Here is a 16,774-nt window from a genome sequence, read left to right on the forward strand (position 1 = left end):
GGATGAGTGGCGCTGTCCAATACTGCTCTATGGCGGTGTGTCCACTCCCAGGATGAGTGGCGCTGCCCAATACTGTCACTATGGCAGTGTGTCCACTCACAGGATGAGTGACGCTGCCCAATACTGTCACTATGGCGGTGTGTCCACTCCCAGGATGAGTGACGCTGCCCAATACTGTCACTATGGCGGTGTGTCCACTCCCAGGATGAGTGACGCTGCCCAATACTGTCACTATGGCGGTGTGTCCACTCTCAGGATGAGTGACGCTGCCCAATACTGTCACTATGGCGGTGTGTCCACTCTCAGGATGAGTGACGCTGCCCAATACTGTCACTATGACGGTGTGTCCACTCACAGGATGAGTGGCGCTGCCCAATACTGTCACTATGGCGGTGTGTCCGCTCACAGGATGAGTGGCGCTGCCCAATACTGTCACTATGACGGTATGTCCACTCACAGGACGAGTGGCGCTGCCCAATACTGTCACTATGGCGGTATGTCCACTCACAGGATGAGTGGCGCTGCCCAATACTGTCACTATGACGGTGTGTCCACTCTCAGGATGAGTGGCGCTGCCCAATACTGTCACTATGGCGGTGTGTCCACTCCCAGGATGAGTGACGCTGCCCAATACTGTCACTATGGCGGTGTGTCCACTCCCAGGATGAGTGACGCTGCCCAATACTGTCACTATGGCGGTGTGTCCACTCTCAGGATGAGTGACGCTGCCCAATACTGTCACTATGGCGGTGTGTCCACTCTCAGGATGAGTGACGCTGCCCAATACTGTCACTATGACGGTGTGTCCACTCACAGGATGAGTGGCGCTGCCCAATACTGTCACTATGGCGGTGTGTCCGCTCACAGGATGAGTGGCGCTGCCCAATACTGTCACTATGGCAGTGTGTCCACTCACAGGACGAGTGGCGCTGCCCAATACTGTCACTATGGCGGTATGTCCACTCACAGGATGAGTGGCGCTGCCCAATACTGTCACTATGACGGTGTGTCCACTCTCAGGATGAGTGGCGCTGCCCAATACTGTCACTATGACGGTGTGTCCACTCTCAGGATGAGTGGCGCTGCCCAATACTGTCACTATGGCGGTGTGTCCACTCTCAGGATGAGTGGCGCTGCCCAATACTGTCACTATGGCGGTGTGTCCACTCACAGGATGAGTGGCGCTACCCCATACTGTCACTATGGCGGTGTGTCCACTCACAGGATGAGTGGTGCTGCCCAATACTGTCACTATGGCGGTGTGTCCACTCCCAGGATGAGTGACGCTGCCCAATACTGTCACTATGGCGGTGTGTCCACTCACAGGATGAGTGGTGCTGCCCAATACTGTCACTATGGCGGTGTGTCCACTCACAGGATGAGTGGTGCTGCCCAATACTGTCACTATGGCGGTGTGTCCACTCACAGGATGAGTGGTGCTGCCCAATACTGTCACTATGGCGGTGTGTCCACTCCCAGGATGAGTGACGCTGCCCAATACTGTCACTATGGCGGTGTGTCCACTCTCAGGATAAGTGACGCTGCCCAATAACCTCGCCCCTCGGGGCAAAATTTAAGAATTTATGGAGGTGGAAGAGCGGGTGGAGGGCTGGTGGCGGAGAGGAGGGCGGGTGGTCGTGGCACAGCAACTGACGTGGAGGTGACGTGGGGTGTTGTGGAGGCTGTGCTGATAACACTGAAGGAGGTGGGTGGGGGGAGGGGGGAAAGGAGGGGACACCTCATCAGAAACCAGCACACGTAACAAGGCAATGATGACCCCACAGTGAAGGTAAGTAAAGCAAGGTAAGGTGGTGGAACTAACCTATTTGCCCACCTGTAAACACCCTCCCGCTCCTCGACCTTAATAGGGAAGGAAGGGGGAAGTGGGGAGGGGGTCGTGGGAACTGGAGAACGGGGGGTGGGGGGTGTAGGGAAGGCTCACAAGGGTAATTCATTATCAGCTCTCAATACGAGGCGAGGGTGGGGAGCACAAGACAGCCAGCCGGGCCGCCCGCCACACCACCACAACCACAACCAGGTCAGACCAGTTGCTCATTTGAAATATATTTGGGAAGTAGTAATTAGTCGCAGTTGGCTCACACTCGATAGGATCCGAGTTCGATTCCCGGCTGAGCGAGTCCTTTGGCCAGGGGTTCCTAACACCTAGCGACTGTTCACCTGGCAGTGAAGTGGTGCCAGGGTACGTGGTGCCAGGGTACGTGGTGCCAGGGAACGTGGTGCCAGGGAACGTGGTGCCAGGGAACGTGGTGCCAGGGTACGTGGTGCCAGGGAACGTGGTGCCAGGGTACGTGGTGCCAGGGAACGTGGCACCAGGGAACGTGATGCCAAAGAACGTGGTGCCAGGGAACGTGGCACCAGGGAACGTGGTGCCAGGGAACGTGGCACCAATGAACGTGGTGCCAGGGAACGTGGCACCAGGGAACGTGGCACCAGGGAACGTGGTGCCAGGGAACGTGGCGCCAGGGAACGTGGCACCAGGGAACGTGGCGCCAGGGACCGTGGTGCCAGGGAACGTGGTGCCAGGGAACGTGGTGCCAGGGAACGTGGCACCAATGAACGTGGTGCCAGGGAACGTGGCACCAGGGAACGTGGCACCAGGGAACATGGCGCCAGGGAACGTGGAGCCAGGGACCGTGGCACCAGGGAACGTGGCGCCAGGGACCGTGGCACCAGGGAACGTGGCGCCAGGGAACGTGGCACCAGGGAACGTGGCGCCAGGGACCGTGGCACCAGGGAACGTGGCACCAGGGAACGTGGCGCCAGGGAACGTGGCACCAGGGAACGTGGTATCAGGGAACGTGGCACCAGGGAACGTGGCACTAGGGAACGTGGTACCAGGGAACGTGGTACCAGGGAACGTGGCACCAGGGAACGTGGCGCCAGGAACCGTGGCGCCAGGGAACGTGGCACCAGGGAACGTGGCACTAGGGAACGTGGTACCAGGGAACGTGGTACCAGGGAACGTGGCACCAGGGAACGTGGCGCCAGGAACCGTGGCGCCAGGGAACGTGGCACCAGGGAACGTGGCGCCAGGGACCGTGGCACCAGGGAACGTGGCACCAGGGAACGTGGCACCAGGGAACGTGGCACCAGGGAACGTGGTACCAGGGAACGTGGTACCAGGGAACGTGGCGCCAGGGAACGTGGTGCCAGGGAACGTGGCACCAGGGAGCGTGGTACCAGGGAACGTGGCGCCAGGGAACGTGGTGCCAGGGAACGTGGTACCAGGGAACGTGGCACCAGGGAACGTGGCACCAGGGAACGTGGCACCAGGGAACGTGGCACCAGGGAACGTGGTGCCAGGGAACGTGGTGCCAGGGAACGTGGCACCAGGGAACGTGGCGCCAGGGAACGTGGTGCCAGGGAACGTGGTGCCAGGGAACGTGGCACCAGGGAACGTGGTACCAGGGAACGTGGCACTAGGGAACGTGGCGCCATTGAACGTGGCACCAGGGAACGTGGTGCCAGGGAACGTGGTGCCAGGGAACGTGGCACCAGGGAACGTGGTGCCATGGAACGTGGCACCAGGGAACGTGGCACCAGGGAACGTGTAGTTGACCAGTTAACAGGTGGAATGCATTAGGCAGTGATGTGGTGGAGGCTGACTCCATACACAGTTTCAAATGTAGATATGACAGAACCCAGTAGGCTCAGAAACCTATACATCAGTTGATTGACAGTTGAGAGGCGGGACCAAAGAGCCAAAGCTCAATCCCCCTCCCCCGCAAGTACAACTAGGCGAGTACAAAATAGATAACCGACTTTAACTTGACTTCAACATTCACATCTGTTTAATTCTAGCGACAATATGAGCCTAAAGTCACAATAGTCACATGGACCCGTCCTCCTCTTTCAGCACGAAGCAGTTACGCAAGCACTTACGAACCTCCACATCTTTTCTCAATCTTTTGCAGCTTTGTTTACAATTATTAAAGAGTTAATGAGCTGGGAAGCACCAAGAGGCTGTTTATAACAATAACAACAGTTGATTGGGAAGTTTATATGCTTGTAAACTGTTTAATAAATGTAACCAAAGCCGTCAAAGATTGAGGAAAGATGTGGAGGTTCGTAAGTGCTTGCATAACTGCTTCGTGCTGAAAGAGGAGGACGGGTCCATGTGACTATTGTGACTTTAGGCTCATATTGTCGCTAGAATTAAACAGATGTGAATGTTGAAGTCAAGTTAAAGTCGGTTATCTATTTTGTACTCGCCTAGTTGTACTTGCGGGGGAAGGGAGTGGGGGGATTGAGCTTTGGCTCTTTGGGCCCGCCTCTCAACTGTCAATGTGTGTGTGACGGGTGATTCGTGGGTGATGGTGTGTGTGACGGATGACACGTGGGTGATGGTGTGTGTGATTTGTAACACGTGGGTGATGGTGTGTGTGTGTGACGGGTGACACGTGGGGTGAAGGGTCCGTGTTGGGTGGTCTGGCCTGTTATGGCCTAACTGGGACGCAACCGGGTTCTTTATTGATGGTAATAGTTGTTTGGGTATCCGGCCCCAAGTTAGTAGAGGCTTTCAAGGGGTGTGTTCCATAACGCAAGTTAAAACAATGGGGGAGGTACACAAATACACCAGTATTCTAATTTATGTGTATATTCCTTTATATATATATATATATATATATATATATATATATATATATATATATATATATATATATATTATATATATATTATTACTACACAATTATATACAGTTTCGTCTTCCTCCGAAGACAATAGACACTCGGCAATGCACACTCTGGGTAGCCTTTCCTGATCTCCTCCATGGCCCAGAACCCACGATGAATCCACCCTGGCCACAGGCCAGCCAAATCACAATTGCCCTGGGTGCCCCGTCGTGATGGCTTACAACCACAGTCCAGCCTGTAGCTGGCAGGTACTAGTCAGCTTCGCTGTCAGACCACTCCACGACTAATACTAGGGTTGCGAGCCCTAGGCAGGAGCCTCGTGTGACTGGCTGGTCACCCTCCTTGGTCGTCACCTCAGTGGGTGGTCTCTTCCACCAGCCAGCCCCGGATACGGCGAATCCCGTTACTGCCACTCCTCAGGCAGGCAATCACACACTCAGCAGAGTTTGTCCGGGGGTGGCTCACAGTTTCTACAAAGCAGACTGGTGAAGAGACCTTGGATGCCTTGGGTAGACTGATTCCACGTACCTCCCAACCGTCCTAGGTTGACTCTGAAAGTAGACACGTCATCAGTACTGGGGACACTACCTGGGGCCACTAGGAAACTTCACTTACTAGCTTAGACAGAAACGTCCACCTATTTGCTCCATAGATGGCGTTCACTGTCTAAGCGCCACCTCACCAGAGGTCATCAGCGGCTACGTCACGAGCTGACCAGGACAGGATTCCAGTGCCTGTTGCCGGCATATCCTGTCATCACTAGATGGCGTTGTCCATGTTGTGGGGTTTTCGGGAGCGGACTCACAGATGGCGTTATCGTCACTGGTCCGTGCTCCGACGATGGACTCTGGTCCGTAACATGGTCCCGTCCTCTTGGGGGTGAAGGGTCCGTGTTGGGTGCTCTGGCCCCGTCCTCTTGGGCGTGAAGGGTCCGTGTTGGGTGCTCTGGCCCCGTCCTCTTGGGCGTGAAGGGTCCGTGTTGGGTGCTCTGGCCCCGTCCTCTTGGGGTGAAGGGACCGTGTTGGGTGCTCTGGGTCCCATCCTCTTGGGGTGAAGGGACCGTGTTGGGTGCTCTGGGTCCCGTCCTCTTGGGGTGAAGGAACCGTGTTGGGTGCTCTGGTTCCGTCCTCTTGTGGTGACGGGTCCGTGTTGGGAGCTCTGAGTCCCGTCCTTTTGGGGTGAAGGGTCCGTGTTGGGTGCTCTGGCCCCGTCCTCTTGTGGTGAAGGGTCCGTGTTGGGTGCTCTGGCCCCGTCCTCTTGCGGTGAAGGGTCCGTGTTGGGTGCTCCGAGTCCCGTCCTTTTGGGGTAAAGGGTCCGTGTTGGGAGCTCTGAGTCCCGTCCTTTTGTGGTGAAGGGTCCGTGTTGGGTGCTCTGGCCCCGTCCTCTTGGGGTGAAGGGTCCGTGTTACGTGCTCAGAGCAAGAGGATGTCCCCTTCTCGCGCCTTAGTAATGTGTCTTGAAAGATTCAGTGCTTCATTTTGCAGGAAAACCGTGTTACTTTTCCCTATTTGTGGCGGCTTTGGACCTCTTAAGTCTACACTGTAACGACCCAACCAGCTCGCTGCACTAACAGCGGCGGCAACGACCGAGGCTCTAAGCCCTGTGACCACGAGAACACTGAACGGTCCGGTCTACAGCTCGAGCACAACGACACCAGCCACGTCCTCCAAGGAAGACATCTGTCTTATCAACATGCTCAGTACATGTGCATTGATGCAGCCCCACTGGACTATATGGTGGGATATATGGTGGGATATATAGAGGGTTATATGGTGGGTTATATGGTGGGATATATGGTGGGATATATAGAGGGTTATATGGTGGGTTATATGGAGGGTTATATGGTGGGTTATATGGTGGGTTATATGGTGGGTTATATGGAGGGTTATATGGTGGGTTATATGGCCCTGAGGCTCATCTCCCCCTCCCCACCCTGACCCTGGGGCTCATCTCCCCCTCCCCACCCTGACCCTGGGGCTCATCTCCCCCCACCCCACCCTGACCCTAGGGCTCATCCCCCTCTCCCCACCCTGACCCTGGGGCTCATCCCTCCCCTCCCCACCCTGACCCTGGGGCTCATCTCCCCCCACCCCACCCTGACCCAGGGGCTCATCCCCCTCTCCCCACCCTGACCCTGGGGCTCATCTCCCCCTCCCCACCCTGACCCTGGGGCTCATCTCCCCCTCCCCACCCTGACCCTGAGGCTCATCTCCCCCCACCCCACCCTGACCCTGGGGCTCATCCCCCTCTCCCCACCCTGACCCTGGGGCTCATCCCTCCCCTCCCCACCCTGACCCTGGGGCTCATCTCCCTCCACCCCACCCTGACCCTGGGGCTCATCCCCCTCTCCCCACCCTGACCCTGGGGCTCATCCCTCCACTCCCCACCCTGACCCTGGGGCTCATCTCCCCCCACCCCACCCTGACCCTGGGGCTCATCTCCCCCTCCCCACCCCCACCCTGACCCTGGGGCTCATCTCCCCCTCCCCACCCTGACCCTGGGGCTCATCTCCCCCTCCCCACCCTGACCCTGGGGCTCATCTCCCCCTCCCCACCCTGACCCTGGGGCTCATCTCCCCACCCTGACCCTGGGCTCATCTCCCCACCCTGACCCTGGGGCTCATCTCCCCACCCTGACCCTGGGGCTCATCTCCCCACCCTGACCCTGGGGCTCATCCCCCCTCCCCACCCTGACCCTGGGGCTCACCCTCCCCTCCCCACCCTGACCCTGGGGCTCATCCCCCCTCCCTACCCTTACCCTGGGGCTCATCCCCCCCACCCTGACCCTGGGGCTCATCCCCCTCCCCACCCTGACCCTGGGGCTCATCCCCCTCCCCACCCTGACCCTGGGGCTCATCTCCCCCCTCCCCACCCTGTCCCTGGGGCTCATCTCCCCCACCCCACCCTGGCCCTGGGGCTCCTCCCCCCACCCTGACCCTGGGGCTCATCTCCCCCCACCCTGACCCTGGGGCTCATCTCCCCCCTCCCCACCCTGACCCTGGGGCTCATCCCCCCACCCTGACCCTGGGGCTCATCTCCCCCTCCCCACCCTGACCCTGGGGCTCATCCCCCCACACTGACCCAGGGGCTCATCCCCCCACCCTAACCCTGGGGCTCAACTCCCCCCACCCTGACCCTGGGGCTCATCCCCCACCCCACCCTGACCCTGGGGCTCATCTCCCCCCTCCCTGACCCTGGGGATCATCTCCCCCTCCTCACCCTGACCCTGAGGCTCATCCCCCCACCCTGACCCTGGGGCTCATCTCCCCCCCCACCCTGACCCTGGGGCTCATCTCCCCCTCCCCACCCTGACCCTGGGGCTCATCTCCCCCCACCCAGACCCTGGGGCTCATCTCCCCCTCCCACCCTGACCCTGGGGCTCATCCCCCCACCCTGACCCTGGGGCTCATCCCCCCACACTGACCCAGGGGCTCATCCCCCCCACCCTGACCCTGGGGCTCATCTCCCCCCCCACCCTGACCCTGGGGCTCATCCCCCACCCCACCCTGACCCTGGGGCTCATCTCCCCCCACCCTGACCCTGGGGCTCATCTCCCCCTCCCCACCCTGACCCTGGGGCTCATCCCCCCACCCTAACCCTGGGGCTCATCTCCCCCCCACCCTGACCCTGGGGCTCATCTCCCCCTCCCCACCCTGACCCTGGGGCTCATCTCCCTCCACCCTGACCCTGGGGCTCATCTCCCCCCTCCCCACCCTGACCCTGGGGCTCATCTCCCCCCTCCCCACCCTGACCCTGGGGCTCATCTCCCCTCCCTCCCCCACCCTGACCCTGGGGCTTATATCCCCCTCCCCCACCCTGACCCTGGGGCTCATCCCCCCCTCCCCACCCTGACCCTGGGGCTCATCTCCCCCTCCCCACCCTGACCCTGGGGCTCATCTCCCCCCCTCCCCCACCCTGACCCTGGGGCTCATCTCCCTCCACCCTGACCCTGGGGCTCATCTCCCCCCTCCCCACCCTGACCCTGGGGCTCATCTCCCCCCTCCCCACCCTGACCCTGGGGCTCATCTCCCCTCCCTCCCCCACCCTGACCCTGGGGCTTATATCCCCCTCCCCCACCCTGACCCTGGGGCTCATCCCCCCCTCCCCACCCTGACCCTGGGGCTCATCTCCCCCTCCCCACCCTGACCCTGGGGCTCATCTCCCCCCTCCCCCACCCTGACCCTGGGGCTTATATACCCCTCTCCCCACCCTGACCCTGGGGCTCATCCCCCCTCCCCACCCTGACCCTGGGGCTCATCTCCCCCCCCTCCCTCCCCCTTACCCTGACCCTGGGGCTCATCCCCCCCTCCCCACCCTGACCCTGGGGCTCATCTCCCTCCCTCCCTCCCCCTTACCCTGACCCTGGGGCTCATCTCCCCCTTCCCCCACCCTGACCCTGGGGCTCATCCTCCCCTCCCCACCCTGACCCTGGGGTCATCCTCCCCTCCCCACTCTGACCATGGGGCTCATCTCTCCCCCCACCCTGACCCTGGGGCTCATTTTCCCCTCCCGACCCTGATCCTGGGGCTCATCTCCCCTTCCCCACCCTGACCCTGGGGCTCATCTCCCCCCAATTTGACCCTGGGGCTCATCTCCCTCTCCCCACCCTGACCCTGGGGCTCATCTCCCCCTCCCCACCCTGACCCTAGGGCTCATCTTCCCCTCCTCACACTGACCCTGGGGCTCATCTCCCCCTCCCCACCCTGACCCTAGGGCTCATCTTCCCCTCCTCACACTTACCCTGGGGCTCATCTCCCTCTCCCCACCCTGACCCTGGGGCTCATCTCCCTCTCCCCACCCTGACCCTGGGGCTCATCTCCCCCTCCCCACCCTGACCCTAGGGCTCATCTTCCCCTCCTCACACTGACCCTGGGGCTCATCTCCCCCTCCCCACCCTGACCCTAGGGCTCATCTTCCCCTCCTCACACTGACCCTGGGGCTCATCTCCCCCTCCCCACCCTGACCCTGGGGCTCATCCCCCCCTCTCCACCCTGACCCTGGGGCTCATCTCCCCCTCCCCACCCTGACCCTGGGGCTCATCCCCCCACCCTGACCCTGGGGCTCATCCCCCCCTCCCCACCCAGACCCTGGGGCTCATCCCCCCCTCCCCACCCTGACCCTGGGGCTCATCCCCCCCTCCCCACCCAGACCCTGGGGCTCATCTCGCCCTCCCCACCCTGACCCTGGGGCTCATCCCCCCCTCCCCACCCAGACCCTGGGGCTCATCTTCCCCTCCCCACCCTGACCCTGGGGCTCATCCCCCCCTCCCCACCCAGACCCTGGGGCTCATCCCCCCCTCCCCACCCTGACCCTGGGGCTCATCCCCCCCTCCCCACCCTGACCCTGGGGCTCATCCCCCCCTCCCCACCCTGACCCTGGGGCTCATCCCCCCTCCCCACCCAGACCCTGGGGCTCATCCCCCCCTCCCCACCCTGACCCTGGGGCTCATCTCCCCCTCCCCACCCTGACCCTGGGGCTCATCCCCCCCCCACCCTGACCCTGGGGCTCATCTCCCCCTCCCCACTCTGACCCTGGGGCTCATCTCCCCCTCCCCACCCTGACCCTGGGGCTCATCTCCCCCTCCCCACCCTGACCCTGGGGCTCATCTCCCCCTCCCCACCCTGACCCTGGGGCTCATCTCCCCCTCCCCACCCTGACCCTGGGGCTCATCTCCCCCTCCCCCCACCCTGACCCTGGGGCTCATCCCCCTCTCCCCACCCTGACCCTGGGGCTCATCTCCCCCCCCCACCCTGACCCTGGGGCTCTGAGCGCTGAGGGCTTCAGCTTTACTCACAACTTTTGTATTGATTGTTCTTCGACTGGCTCCTCCCCCCCCCCTGGTGACCCCCTCGCTGACTGTATATTGTGGTGTTGTGGTGGTGTTGTGGTGGTGTTGTGGTGACGTTGTGGTGGTGTTGTGGTGGTGTTGTGGTGACGTTGTGGGGTTGTGGTGGTGTTGTGGTGTTGTGGTGACGTTGTGGGGTTGTGGTGGTGTTGTGGTGTTGTGGTGACGTTGTGGTGGGGTTGTGGTGTTGTGGTGACGTTGTGGTGGGGTTGTGGCGTTGTGGTGACGTTGTGGTGGGGTTGTGGCGTTGTGGTGACGTTGTGGTGTCGTGGTGACGTTGTGGTGGGGTTGTGGTGTTGTGGTGACGTTGTGGTGTTGTGGTGACGTTGTGGTGGGGTTGTGGTGTTGTGGTGACGTTGTGGTGTCGTGGTGACGTTGTGGTGGGGTTGTGGTGTTGTGGTGACGTTGTGGTGTTGTGGTGACGTTGTGGTGGGGTTGTGGTGTTGTGGTGACGTTGTGGTGTTGTGGTGACGTTGTGGTGGGGTTGTGGTGTTGTGGTGACGTTGTGGTGTTGTGGTGACGTTGTGGTGGGGTTGTGGTGTTGTGGTGACGTTGTGGTGTTGTGGTGACGTTGTGGTGTTGTGGTGACGTTGTGGTGGGGTTGTGGTGTTGTGGTGACGTTGTGGTGTTGTGGTGACGTTGTGGTGGGGTTGTGGCGTTGTGGTGACGTTGTGGTGTCGTGGTGACGTTGTGGTGGGGTTGTGGTGTTGTGGTGACGTTGTGGTGTTGTGGTGACGTTGTGGTGGGGTTGTGGTGTTGTGGGAGAGGTTATGTGGTGGGGGTTGTAGCGGTGTGGTGAGTAGCAGCGATGGCAGTCTATGAGTGATTTTTGTTTGTTGGAAAAGAGGACGCAGTGTCCCACCCATTTAATCCCTGAAATGTTTCAAAGTTTATATGTTTATAGACGTTTCTTATAGAAAATTCAGAGGCAAAGTCCGCTCCCTTCTTACTGAAAATAAACTCTATGGTCATTTTTTTTTTTTTGCAAAATCACTCATACGTTCTTACAGGTTTCTTATGGGGAAAATTCAGAGCAAAAATCACTCATACTTTCTTAGATTTCTAATGAGGAAATTCAAAAATTTTCAGAGCTCAGTTTTATGAAAATATTTCAGAGTTCATATGATCATAGAAGTTTATTTACGAGTTTAAGACCGAAATTTGTAAAAAGACTATTTTTAGAGAATATTGTCATAGCAGTTTTGTTACGGAAAATAGACATTTTAGCAGTAAGTTGTAGTTTTTATATCCATTTATGGCTATTTCACCTGTAAAAAGACCGAAAATTATTCAGAGTCCCTTCGAAGACCGAAATTGACCGAAATTTGTAAAAAGACCATTTTCAGACTAATATTCATGAGAGTTCAGTAAAAGACCAAAATTGAACAGAGACCAGTTGAAAGAATGAAAATTAGTCGGAGTCCAGTAGAAGACCGAAATTTGACAGACACCAGTTTCAGACCAAAACAATAGTCAGAGATCACTTTAAGCCCGAAAATTCGTCAGGGTCAACTTTGAGACCAAAATTCGCCAGGGTCCAGTAAGAGACCGAAAAATGAACAGAGTCCAGTTTTAGCCTGAAAATAGTCAGAGTCCAGTAAAAGACCGAATTAATCAGTGTCCAATAAAATACCGAAATTTGTCAGAGTTCAGTAAAAGACCGAAATTAATCAGAGTCCGTTTTAAGACCAAAATTTGTTTGAGACCACATTTATAAGTGCTTTTTTGCTACTAATAACCCAGTTTTTGCCTAATTTTAAGCAGTCATATTTCGTACGTAGTAAATCAGATCGAGCCAATAAACAAGTTCTAGCTCCTGTCCCCACCTTAGTTCATTTGTATATCTTCTTTAGTAACAGACCAATTTCCCTGAAATTTAAAAACTGCTGTATTTCAGACATAGTAAAATAGATCCAAATAATTACTGAGCTCCAACTCTCGTCCCCCAACTTAGTTCATATGTACAAGTTCTTTAGTACCAAGCCAATTTTCCCGAAATTTAAAGCAGAAATACTTCTTACTGAGCAAGTAAAGAAAAATAGTGTTACTGATTTCTAGTTCTTGTCCCCTGCCTTAGTTCGCTCCTGTAAGTTAATTATTATCAGACCAAATCCCCCCTGAAATTTAAGACCGCTATATTTCTATCGTAATAAAATAAGATCATGTCAGTAACCGAACCCCAATTCCCGTCCTCCGCCTTAGTTCATCAAACTTAATTATTTCAGATCAAGATGTTCTCCAGTCTATCACCTTTATCAAAAGTAAACATTTCCTCTCCATCAATATGCTTGTTCACACGGTAATAAAAATCACACAGTCATATTGCACCTTACCTTTCTCACACCCTTTAACCCCCCCCCCCATACCTTCCCATCCCTTACCTCCTCCCCCCCTTCCCTTACCCCCTCCTTCCCTTACCTCCCCCAACTCCCTTTCGCCCTCACCCCATAATTCCCCTTCATCTCGCCCATTCCCCAACTCATCCAAACCTTGAATAATTCTGCTGTAATTGTATATTCTCTCCCTATTCACTGTGTTCTTCGCATTCTCTTCCATGTTTTCTGTGTTCACTCCATGTTCTGCAAATGTTCATCACATGTTCTCTGTACAACTTTCATACTCACTATTCATGTTCTCTGCACATTCAAATCATATTTTCACCTGTTTCTCCATTTTTTTATGTACTTTGTCATATTCTTACCATGTTCAGTTCATATTTTTCACCTTTCTTCCATGTTTACTGTATTTTTTGTCAGGTTTTCATGTTCTTCTCATGTTCTCTGTTCAACTTTTTATACTCATTTTTTCATGTTCCCCACAAGTTCAGTGTGTTCTTCGCATTCTCTTCCATGTTTTCTTTGTCATATTCTCCATGTTCTCCATATTCTTCTCAAGTTCATTGTTCATTCTTCATACTCGCTGCTCTTTGTCATGTTTTCATGTTCTCTGCAAGTTCATATTCCCTGCATGTTCACTGTGTTCATCAACTTTCTTACATGTGTTCTGCGTTCTTTGTCATGTTCTCATAATGTTCTTAACATGTTCTTCACAAGTTTATCACCTTTTCTTTCATTTTTTTCTGTGTTCTTTGGCATATTCCCCACAAGTTCACTGTGTTCAACGCATTCTCTTACAGATTTTCAGTGTTTTTTGTCATATTCTCCATGTTTTCAGAATGTTCTTCACAACACTGTTCATCACTACATAACTAACTTTAACCTGAGTCAATCAACTTAAAATAGCCACGTTCATCATTTTTTTAACTAAAATATTCATCAATCAACCGAAAATAGTCATGTTCAACATCTTTTCTCGTCATTTCTTAACTAAAATAACACTTCTCTCTACTAAAAGTAGTCAAGATTAACTTCTTTCAACACTTTCTTAACATCCATTATGTTTTGTTAAGTAAGAAAAAAATAACCAAAGATATCTTTCATCGCTGTTCTTAACTAAAATTATTCTTCCCCTTTAACTAAAAAGAGTCAAATGTAACTTCGTTCAATACTTTTCTAACTAACAGTATACTTCGTGGAGTAAGAAAAATAGTCAAAGACACTCTTCGAGACATCAAGGACACATTCAGAGACACCAAAGTTACTCTTCAAGACATCAAAGACCCACAAAAAGACATCAAAGACACACTCAAAGACGTCAAAATACTACTCATGTCCTCAAACGTTATTCTCTAAGTCATCAAAAGTTATTCTTAGAACTACCAAAAGTTAATCTCAGTTATCAAAGTTATTCTCTCATCAAAGAAACTTTCTAACTCACCTTCGTTCATCGATGTTGTTCTCTAAGACATCTTCAGGCATTAAATAACACTGCCAAATGTAACTAGTTTAGCTTTTCATATCAAACTTACACTTATGTTAAAATATATTTTCTTAGTCATTTTATCATAAAACTGTTCTCTGAACAACACTGCATCATCCTATCTATCCTATTCTAACTTATTCCTCCCTTAACTGATGTAACTTACCTGATCAAACTTACCTAACTTATCTAACCTAACCTAACCAACCTAACCTAACCTAACCAACCTAACCTAACCAACCTAACCAACCTAACCTCACCTAACCTAACCTAACCTAACCTAACCTAACCAACCTAACCTAACCAACCTAACCTACCCTAACCTAACTTACCTAACCTAACTTACCTTAACTTACATAACCTAACTTAACTTACATAACCTAACCTAATTTAACTTAACCTAACCTAACTTACCTAACCTGATCTAACTTACATAACTTACATAACCTAACCCAACTTAACTTACCTAACATAGCTTAACTTACATTACCTAACCTAACTTAACTAACCTAGCTTACCTAACCTGATCTAACTTGACTTACATAACTTAACTAACCTAACCTAATCTAACTTAAATTATCTAACCTAATCTAACTTAACTTATCTAACCTAACTTACCTAACCTAACTTAAACTTACTAACTTAACCTAACCTAACCTACCTAACCTAAAATAACTTACCTTACCTTACTTAACTTAACTTACATAACCTAACCTATCCTAACTTAACATAATTTGTCTAACCTAACCTAACCGAACTTAACTTAACTAACCTAACCTAACTTAATGTAACTTACCGAACCTAACCTAACATAACTTACCTAACCTAACTTAAAGTACATAACCTCACTTAACCTAACCTAACTTAATGCAACTTACCTACTCTAACCTAACTTAACATAACTTACCTAACCTAACTTAACTTACATAACCTAACCTAACTTAAACTAGCTTAACCTAACCTAATCTAACTTAACTTACCTTATCTAACCTAACCTAACCAAATTTAACTAAACTTAAGTTATATGACCAAACATCCTTCACCTAATGTAACTTCCTAACATAACTTACACAAATTGGCATGACCTAAATTACATAACCTAACCAAACCTTATTTACTTAGTCCAACTCACCCAATTAGACATGACTTAAATATTAAATTACACATGACTTACTTAAATATTCTTGCTGATCTTTTAGTGTTTCGTTTCGTCAATCAATGTCTCATATTCATTTGTTCGTTTCAAGGGTTAATTTCTCAAATGGTCATTTATGCATTTCAAGGGTTATTTGTTAAAGTTATGGTATTTTAGCATTTAAAGGGATATTCGTTAGATATGACAGTTTATGCACTTTGTATCTTTTTTTACTTAAAGTTCGTCAAGTTGCTCATAAGTTGTATTTATTATGTTTGATATAATTGTTCATATTCTTCCCCCTTTAATCTAACCTCTTTTGATCTTAGTGTAGTTATTGGGGTTTATATAATTTGTTCTTATTCTTTGACTTTTAACCTAACCTTTCAGATGTAGTTCATTGTGTTGGACATATTTTGTTGAATATAATATTCTTAATCTAAGCTTAAAGATATAGTTTTGTTTCTCCTTCTATATATTTTACCCAAACCCACCTTCCCACTTAACCTTAATAGTGAGTATAAAAGTTGTACAGAGAACATGTGATGAACATTTGCAGAACATGGAGTGAACACAGAAAACATGGAAGAGAATGCGAAGAACACAGTGAATAGGGAGAGAATATACAATTACAGCAGAATTATTGAAGGTTTGGATAAGTTGGGGAATGGGCGAGATGAAGGGGGAGTATGGGGTGAGGGCGAAAGGGAGTTGGGGGAGGTAAGGGAGGGAGGGGGTAAGGGAAGGGGGGAGGAGGTAAGGGATGGGAAGGTATGGGGGGGGGGGTTAAAAGGTGTGAGAAAGGTAAGGAGCAATATGACTGTGATTTTTATTACCGTGTGAACAAGCATATTGATGGAGAGGAAATGTTTACTTCTGATAAAGGTGATAGACTGGAGAGCAGCTTGATCTGAAATAATTAAGTTTGATGAACTAAGGCGGAGGACGGGAAATGGAGCTCGGTTACTGACATGATCTTATTTTACTACGACAGAAATATAGCGGTCTTAAATTTCAGGGGGATTTGGTCTGATAATAATTAACGTACAGGAACGAGCTAAGGCAGGGGACAAGAACTAGAAATCGGTAACACTATTTTTCTTTACTTGCTCAGTAAGAAGTATTTCTGTTTCAAATTTCGGGAAAATTGGCCTGGTACTAAAGAACTTGTACAAATGAACTAAGTTGGGGGACGAGAGTTGGAGCTCAGTAATTATTTGGATCTATTTTACTATAGATTAATAAACTCAAGCGGACGGGAGTTTATTAATCAGTTTATTAATAAGACGGGAGCGGACTTTACCTCTGAATTTTCTTTAAG

The 16,774-nt window shown here is 52.4% G+C and overlaps 1 protein-coding gene across 1 annotated transcript in view; it reads left to right on the plus strand.

The window, feature by feature from the left end:
• Positions 1-1,944: 1,944 nt before the first annotated feature.
• Positions 1,945-16,774, plus strand: part of LOC123763540 (glucose-6-phosphatase 2) — a 55,221-nt gene continuing 40,391 nt past the window's right edge. Inside the window, exon 1 of the mRNA XM_069304213.1 lies at positions 1,945-2,029. The gene's annotated coding sequence lies outside the window, so the exon portion shown is untranslated. The remainder of the gene's footprint in view (positions 2,030-16,774) is intronic.

Source organism: Procambarus clarkii, chromosome 52, assembly GCF_040958095.1.
Source record: "Procambarus clarkii isolate CNS0578487 chromosome 52, FALCON_Pclarkii_2.0, whole genome shotgun sequence".
Taxonomy (NCBI): Eukaryota; Metazoa; Arthropoda; class Malacostraca; order Decapoda; family Cambaridae; genus Procambarus; species Procambarus clarkii.